Source organism: Vombatus ursinus, unplaced genomic scaffold (genome assembly GCF_900497805.2).
Source record: "Vombatus ursinus unplaced genomic scaffold, bare-nosed wombat genome assembly UNPS02009770.1, whole genome shotgun sequence".
NCBI lineage: Eukaryota > Metazoa > Chordata > Mammalia > Diprotodontia > Vombatidae > Vombatus > Vombatus ursinus.
In genome coordinates this window covers 964797-974385 of record NW_020949548.1, presented here as the reverse complement: position 1 = coordinate 974385, position 9589 = coordinate 964797, and positions in this window count along the sequence as shown.

Below are 9589 nucleotides of genomic sequence, written 5' to 3'. Positions count from 1 at the left end.
TTCTCTATACTATATAGGAAATGGCAGACTCCAGTATCTTTGCCAAGAAAACACCAAATGGGGTCACAAAGAGACAGACGTGCCTGAACAACAAACAACATAAATAAATAAATGATTTAGAAGAGAAATAGATCACATACCTCCCACAGGTATGAGCAGGAGATGTATCCTTAACCAAACAATAGAGAAAGAGAATTACAAAAGATAAAACAACCAATTTTGATTACTTAAGACTGAGAAGCTTCTGCATAGACAACATCAATGCATCTTACAGGGGTGGGAAACCTGTGGCCCTCTAGGTCCAGCTAGTGCAGCTGCCCTTTGACTGAATCCAAACTTCACAGAACTTCACAGAATATCTTCCTTTCATTTCCTTTTCCTTTTCTCCTTTTCTTCTTTCTCTCTCCTTTCTTTCTCCCCTCTCTCCTCCTTCTTTCTTTCCTTCCCTCAGTTCTCCCTCCCTACTTATATAAATAAGTACACACAGGATAATTTGAAGATGGCAAGAGAGGATTAGGAAATGCTTCCCATAGGAAGTAATACAGGGACTGAATCTTGAATTAAGTGATGATTCTAAGAGGCAGAAGTGAAGGTAGGAGTACATACCAGGCCTGGAGGGGTAGTGTTGGGCAAAGGCAAAGAGCTGAGAGATGAGATGCTGAATTTGGGTAAAAGCAGGTAGGTTAGTTTGACTGAAACTTACATCAAACACATTGACTCATTATACTTTCTAGAAGGCTGGAGAAGAAAAATTAGCAAGTTCAACAGTGGATGTCAAAGAGAGCTTTTGGCCTAAATGAGGTCTGGCTTGGTGCACACATGCTAGTAATTACTTGCCTTTGTCTGCTTTGGGGGAAATGCCCTTCAGCCTCTTGAGTCAGACCAACTTTACCCTCCAAGTTGGAGCACTTGGTTACTTCTGAAGTGGAGCCAATATGGGGCTGGAAAAACTCTGTCACGCCTTTTCAATCAGAGGCTCTGGAACTGAGGACCAGGCTGAGGGAGAGCTTCCCCCCCACCTTCTTCTATGGGTTCATCTCTACTTACCCTCAAGCCACCAACAGAGCTAGTAGATTAGTAGAAGCTGGAGTAGAGATCAGGTCCCGTGCCAGCACCAGCTGGAATGGGAGCCGTGGGGCAGAACCCCCTCATGCCTGAGAACTCCCTTCTTCTTCACATTTCCCAGGGCCCAAAGAATGTCATTTCCAACCGAGAAAACAAACACGTCCTGGAAATGAGGTTACTTAATGTGCAACTGGGTGGCATCCTGGTAGAATGGAAAGAATTCTGAGCTTGAAATCAAGAGGCCTGGGTTCAAATCCACTAAGCAGATGTGTGACCTCAGCTTCTCAAGCCTCAGTTTCTCCTCTGTAAACTAAGGAGACTGGTCTAGGTGACCTCTCAGGTCTGTCCTTGCTCCAGAGCAGGGATTTTTAACCTGGGGTCTATGAACTTGTTTCTAAAAATATTGGGATAACTGGATTTCATTATAATTCATTTCCACTGTAATCTTGATTTTATGAATTTAAAAGCATTCTTAAAAGGAGCGAATGGATTTCACTAGATTGCCAAGGGGGAGATGGGTGAGGAAGGTAGGCAATGCATAAAAAAGATGAAGCACTTCTGCTCTAGTTCCTAGGCATAAATTTGTATAAATTGATGAGTCAGAAGTCAATTTTGCAAATAATGCCTTTTAATTAATAATCAGACTTTGACACTTGACCAAATGATCACATGTATTTATAGTTTTTGGGTTTGTTGAGTCTCTGTGACATCTTCAGGAGCTCAAGGTTACTCAGAGGGGCACTGATGTTATATTCCACCCCCTCCCACAACCAATTCAAACCAATTCAAGTGATCCTCCCTTCTTTCTCTCCTCTTCCAGTCTGAGAGAGAGAGAGAGAAAGAGAGAGAGAGAGAGACAGACAGACAGAGAGACAGAGAGAGAGAGACAGAGAGACAGAGAGAGACAGAGAGACAGAGATAACTGGGGAATGTGCTCTTTGGAATTACCGAAACGATGGGAGTGCGCTTGGGATTGGTCTCTCCCAGGTCATAAGCCTAGAGACAGATGACTCTTTTGCCACACACCAGAGTCAGAACTGGGGTTCAGTCTATACCAGAGGGAATCTGGTTTACCCTTTCCATATCTCTTTTCCCTGAATGGCACCTAGTGATTCCAAGCCAGTAGACTCAGGATTTCCCCAACTCTGGCCTTGATATAGGGCTTTTCTTTGCTTGCTTGATATTTTAGGTTTTAGGCTCAGACCCTGGAAATCTGGGAATGCAGATAAATGAGAAGCAAAACATTTGTTCCCTTATCCCTTCTCCACTGATGTATATCATGTCCCTAGAGCCTGCACTCTCCTCATCCAGGCTTTCCCAAGTCAGAGCAAATGGTCCATGACAAAGTAACCTTCAGCTGTCCTAACCTACAGCACCCTCTCCAAATTCTCTGCTGTCTCACCCTAGAAATTCATAGTATCACAGATTTAGAGTTGAAAAGGATCTTTCATCTTATAGATGAAGAAACAGCCTGAGAGAGTATATTGTTTTGCCCAAAATGGCAAAGTATTTGAACTCAGGTGTTCTCTGAAATCTAGTGCCCTCTCTATAACTTCTGCCTTTGACTATAAACTCCATGAGAGCAAGGGCTATCTCCCCCAAATTGCCCTTACCTGCTGCTCACATTCCAAATCTAACCCTATGCAATTGGCAAAGGTCTTTCTCCATGACCACTTGGTGAGTAGTACAAATGTCCCATTTTAGAGATGAGGAATATGAGGTCTAAGAAGATTTATTATCCAGAGTTTGAAGGCTAGTAAATGATGGAGTCTAGATTCAAATCCAGGTCTTCTGACTCTAAGCCCAGTGTTTTTGTACCCCAAACTATTGAGAGATGTAGGAGAAACATGTTACTTGCTTTTAGGAAGCATGTGGGCTACTTGTAGGAACAAAATCAATTCAAGCAATAAAAAAAAACAGCTATTAAAACGGTTACTAAATACAGAACTTTGTGGTAGGCCAGGGAGAAGATGAAAAATGTAGATAAGCCTTCATGGGGCTTATAATTTGATAAGGGGGAAAACATCTATACTCTGAGGATTATAGCATACATACATGACATGAGACAGCCTTACCTGAACAGAAATCTCTCCCATAACATCTCTAATACTAGTTACCTGGTTTCTATTAAAGACCTCCAGTCTCACTGCCTCCTGGGGGCTGTCTGTCCTATTTTGGGGTGATGCCAACTCTTAGGAAGATTTTTTAAAAATCAGGTTGAAATCTAGGTCTCTTTAACTTGTAGGATCATGGATTTAGTGAAGGAAAGGGCCTTTATGGTCATCTGGTCCAACCCTATCATCTACAGATGCGGTAACTAACGTAGAAAAGAAAATCAACTGTCTCAAGGTCAAACATGTAGCAAGAGGCAGAGTGAGGATCAGAGATCAGCTTCTCTGACTCCAAAGTCAAGGCTGTTTGTCCTTCGCTGAATCTGTTGCTGTTACTTCCTCTGGTTACTGTTGTTCAGTTGTTTCAGTTGTGTATGACTCTTCTTGACCCCGTTTGGGGTTTTCTTGGCAAAGATCCTAGAGTGGTTTGCCATTTCCATCTCCATCTCATCTTACAGATGAGGAAACTGAGACAAACAGGGTTAGGTGACTTGCCCAAGGTCACACAGCTAGTAAAAGTCTCAGGCCAGATTTGAATTCAGGTCTTCCTGACTTCTGGCCCCACACTCTATCCACTGTGCTACCTATCTGCCCTCTTTGGCTTCAAGTTGAAAACTCTAATCTCTTCTATCCAATGACCCTTCATGTGATTAAATCCAGCTATCATGTTCTCACTAGGTCCTTTCTTTACTAGGCTTAACATCCTCATTTCCTTAAACCAATCCTCATATGAAATAAGGGTACACACAAATGAAATATATGGGGAATAGTAGGCATCAGACTAAGTGAAGACACAATAAATGCCATGGAGGTTAAGAGATTTTTGTGTATTCTTTCTATATTCTCTAGTTTCTCTTTGTCCTTTTTGACTTCTTGAGCCTTGGGTCTCTCTCTTAAAAAATAAAGAAAAGAACAAAAGGGACTGTTATTTAAAGTACATATATACACAGGTTATTGATTTGGCTTCTTTGAGATAGCAAGTTCCCTGAGGCCAGGGAGTTGATCCCATCTGATGCTTCTTGAACTCAGCTGTTTCCATGGAGAAATGATGGTGACAATATTTGGAGCTCTCCAGTGAAAGAGACTTCAAAACAAACAGGAGGATAAGGCTGAGCACATAACCCTGGGCTTTAAAAAAAAAATCTGTGTGCAAGAAAACTGATTCTGGAAAATTGACATCCTTTTGTCTAAACTGGCGGTCTTCTACTTTCCTAGAATTGAACAATTGAAGGCTAAATCCTACCTAGTTCCAGCAGTGATCTTGCCATGATTTCACCATCTTGGAGAGGCAACAGCAAAGCACTATGGCTATTTATTAAGAGGAGAGTACAGAAAAGAGACAGTGGGTGGGGACCAGAACCTTGGGTTGCCCTACACTTAGGTTTAATAAAAGACATAGACTCCTTTGTTTGGTAGGGGAGAACCAGGAAAGACTCATGTCATGGAAGACATAGGAAAGGAAATGATCCAGGGAATTGGGTGATCAACAGTGTCAGATGCTTCAGAAAGATCCCAAGGGATGCAGCTGGAGAAGGCCATTGGATCTAGTTCTTAGAAGGTCATTCATGATCTTTGAGAGAATAGTTGTAGTAAAGTGGTGAGGTTGGAAGCCAGTTTTTAAGGGGTTGGGGAGAGAATGGGTGATGATAAGGTGGAGACAATAGGAATAGAATATTTAAAAACATATATATATATATATTTTGTCTTTCCTGTTTGAGTGGATAAATCTATCAATTCCATTTGAATGATCTTAAATCACCTTGAGAAGGACTTGGTGTTGTCAGCATAATGACATCCATATCAAGGATCCCCTGTGGAAATTCTGGCTTAGCAGAGAATCTTTTCTCAACTTAGGCTTTGCACAACATGTCTTCAAAGACACTGATTAGCCCATTTGGTGAGATCCCCTCCCATTTGATATCTTACTTGATGTGTACACTCCAAGGATACTTGAACAAAGTTTTATCTCTGTTTTTATCTTTGTAAAGGAATCTTTTGTGATCCCCACAGATGCCTGAGACACATACAGTTGGAAGAGAGTCTTTGAGACTGACTTTACTAAGGCAATTTTTTTTGGTAAGTAACCATAGCTATAATGGACTTTGTATTATCTACAACTTTTAGGCATTTGAGAGACAGGATAACACAGTGGAAAGAACATTAGACTTGATGTCAGGAGAGGTACTAGCTCTGGAGTCAGAGAGGTTGGGTTCAAATCCTACCAATGGCACGTATTACTCCATCTCCTGCTCTGGGCACTTACAATGGCCATCCACCATACCTGGAATGCTCACCTTCCTCATCTCCACCTCATAGCTTTCCTTGGCCCCTTTAAGTCTCAGCTAAAGGAATCTTTCCATAGTCTTCAATCTGAGATTGTCTTCAATTTGTCCTGTGTATATCTTTGTCCATGGCTGTCTCCCCCATTAGACTGTGAGCTCCTTGAAGGCAGGGACTGTTTTTTGACTTTCTTTGCATCTTTAGCACTTAGCACAGTGCCTGACACATAGCAGGGACTTGATAAATGCTTGTCCATTTGACTTGACTCAATGTAGTTTTCTGGACTCAGTTTAGTCACTTATTAAATAAAGGGGTTAAACAAGTTGTTGAATTTGAATGTAATGAAACATTATTATGCTGAAGGAAATGAGAAACAGGACCAGAAAACAATATACTGATAAGCACAGTAATGTAAATGAAAGGAAAAAAATAAAATAATAAAAACTGAATGAATGCTGTGAAATTCTAATGACTAAGCTTGGGCCCAAAGAAGAGATGATAAAACACTTCCTTCTGTTTCTTTGAAGAGCTGGAGGACAATCAGTATGAATACTGTCTATAATATCAGAAGTTTTTGGTATTTTGGTTAGTTTTCTAAAACTTTTTTTCCTTCTTTGTTATGAGGAATGAAAGGGGAAGGGGTTAGGATGAATTGGGGAAAGGTAGGAGATGTTCAAAATAAAAGATAGTGATAAAAAAATTGTAATTTTTTATTTTTGTTAAACAAGGGGATTGGCCTAGATCTCTTCTGATGTAATTTCTCACTCTAGATCTTTGACCCATGATCTTTTGATCCACAAATGGTGAGTTCAAATCTTCCCCTTTTACACTTAGTAGCTATGTGACCATCAACAAGTACCATAGCTAGTCTCTCAGTTTTCTCATCTGAAAAATGGGTCTGATAAAAACCTGTAATGCCCTTCTCACAGGGTCAGATGAGGGTCAGATGAGACAATGCCTGTAAAGCATTTTGTAAATCATATAACATTTTCAATATAAATGTCAACTATCAACTGTGTAACTGCAGACATGTGGTCTGGTACAGAAAATTGTCTGGGGGAGACTGCCCATTTCCTTCTCATGTTTTCATTAAGTATCCCCTAAAAATGTGTATTCTAATAAAGATTTTTATAGATATGAGGAAGTAGGCAGATGGGTGGAGAGTCTCTGGTGTTTTCTCATTCGGCTTTTCTGGTCGTAAAGGTATTGCCTATGATCTTTTCTCTTCTTCTTAAAATATTCCCCTCTGAAATGGCATTCAAATCCATTCCTCAGGGCCTTTCAAATGGGGTTGCCATATGGTCAAGTCAAGCCATTCTTCTGAACTCATAACATTAAAGGATGTGAAACTCGGAGAGACATTAGAGATCAAGACTGCCTTATTTAACATTTGAAGAAATGGGGACCCAGAGAGGTTAAATGAAATAGGTAGCACAGCTAGAATTCAAACCCAGGTCTTGTGACTTCACATCTAGTGATTGTTTTCCCCCTTACATAAGGCTTCTTTCTCCTTTTTAACGTGACATACAACATTTTCATTATTGCTGCCAATGGGAGTAGATCACAATACCTGGCACATAGTAGGTGCTTAATGACCTTTCTGCAAAACCATTGGCAGATTGATCCCATTTCATGTCTATTTGTGGTCTTCTATCAGGTTTCCTTCACAAATGTTAATGGGATGATCTGCAGAGTGGGGTCTCACACCAAGCTCTGTTCAATCTCCTTTCTCAATTGCCTTTCACTATTCTGCAAGGAGATATTGTTTGACATCTTTCATTTGTCTTTCAGAGGACTTTGTATATCCCAATGCTTTGTCAGGAGATCAAATGTTTTCTGGCCAAGGTGATATCTGGGCTCTTTTCTCCTCCTCGTTTTGTCAGCTGCTTTGCATTGGTTACATTTCTTCAAGAAATGCAAATGGAGGCAACATCTTTACTTTTGTCCATCTCCCAATATTTCAACTTAAGAAGTGGTTTTGACAGGCTGGGTCAGAGCTACAGTATCCTTAATTCTTTCATTTAATTCAGTGTTGACTTTAAACTTTGCTCTTAACTTGTCGCTCTTCACAAAGACAGCTAATTCTAGGATCACTCATGTTCATAAGTTAATAATCATTTCCCATATGTTAAAATACAGTCATTTTTTTGCGATAATAATAGTTAACATTTATATAGTACTTACTGTGTGCCAGGTACTGTGCTAAACCTTTTATGATTATTATCTCATTTGATTCTCACAACAACCCTGGGAGGTAAGTGCTATTATTATCCCCATTTTATAGATGAGGAAACTAAGGCAGACAAATTGAAGTGACTTGCCCAGGGTCACACAGTTAGTAAGTACCTGAGGCCAGATTTGAACTCAGGTCTTTCTGACTCCAGGCCTGGCATCATCCCTTCTTCTACCCACTTCTGTATTGTTTCTGGCCAGAAGCTCTCTTGTTCTTCGAGTTTCTGTTCTCATTTACTAATGAAGATGAAGAAGAAGAAAAACAAGAAGAAGAAGAAGAAGAAGAATACATCAAGTAACAAGGTAAATATTGACATAATATGGAAGATCTTCTCAAGGTCTTCATAGAATTTTAACTTTCAATCTGGCTTCAGATACTAAATGTGTGGCCTTGGACAAGCCATTTAAGCTCTTCCTCAGTTTTCTCATCTACAAAATGGGCATAATAATAACACCTCCCTCCAGGGTTGTAAGGATCAAAGGAGACAATATTTGTAAAGCACATAGTAGGTGTTATATAAGTGTGAACAACAATGATAATTATTATGATTACTATTATCTTCTTTTTATCTTTAGCAACAGATGTTGGTATATAACTAACAATTATCTTCTATTTGCTCATGTGTACTATGACACCATTTTCATTATTTTGGAGTGGACTGGCATAGTCCAGAAGAGCTTTGGAATTAACCCAATGGATGCCCTCTTTCTCTACTATGAATAAAGCCATGGAATCGTAAAATGCCATAGGTAGAAGGGGCTTTAGAACACAGTCCATTGAAAATTAAAGCCAAAAGGGATCTTAAAAAGCATTTAGTCCAAACCCCTCATTTTTTGAAGGAAACGGAGGCTCAATAAGGGGAGGTGATTCACCCAAGATCAGAGTCAGTGATGTCGAATGTTGGAAATGGTTTCATCCAACTGCTTCATTTTGTAGCTAAGGAAAATGACACAGCAAGAGGAGATGTGACTTGCCCAAGGTGGTCCGCTAGCTGGAGGCTGGACCCTGTTTTCCCCTTCAGTGATTTCTCCCATCTACCTTCAGCTCCCTTTCTAAGCCCATACTCATCCTTTGGCCCCCTCTTCTTTTCTCGTTTCCTCACTCACTGGCTTCGGTGTTATTTCATTCATTGGCACTGGGGAATGTTTCAAGAGGCAGAAGGATGGGGGAAATGAAGTCATGTAGGCAAGGGAAGAAGGGGTTATCTTCAAATTAGATTTCTTTATTAGCAGGATGACTCACAGGATAATAATGCCACTTTGCCAGTGGCCAGGATAGGAAGTGAGACTATAAAGGAATGGCTTGATTGGCACTTAAAGGCATCCAAGTTGTTATATCTTTAGGAAGTTAAAAAAGAACCTTAATGCCTGCTTACTCATCCCTGGGCTGGATGTTCTTAGTTGGAAAAAGAAAAAAAAATTGGCCTTCTCTCTGATTCTGACAGTCAAGGACAAAAGGCCAGCTGAGTATCTATAGATCTGGGTTCCAATCTCTGGCTTGGCCACTCACCATTCTTGTGACCTTGGGCAAACCATTTATCCTCTAGCTCTTAGCATAGTGCTCGGCACATAGTAGGCACTTAATAAATATTTATTGATGATTGATTAATTGACTATATGAACCTCAATGTCCTACCCCCTGTAAAATGAGAGGGTGGGATTTAGATGGATTTTAGGATGTCTTCTGGCTATAACATGTCTTAGTTCTCTGTGCTTTAAACAAAAGAAAAAAAATATGTATCTATTTCAGAAATCATACTCTAAAAGGAATATAAGTCTCTGGCCAGAAACTCTCTTGTTCTTGGAGTTTTTATTTTTGTTTCCTAATGAAGAAGAAGAAGAACTAGAAGGAGGAGAAGAAGAAGAAGAAGAAGAAGAAGAAGAAGAAGAAGAAGAAGAAG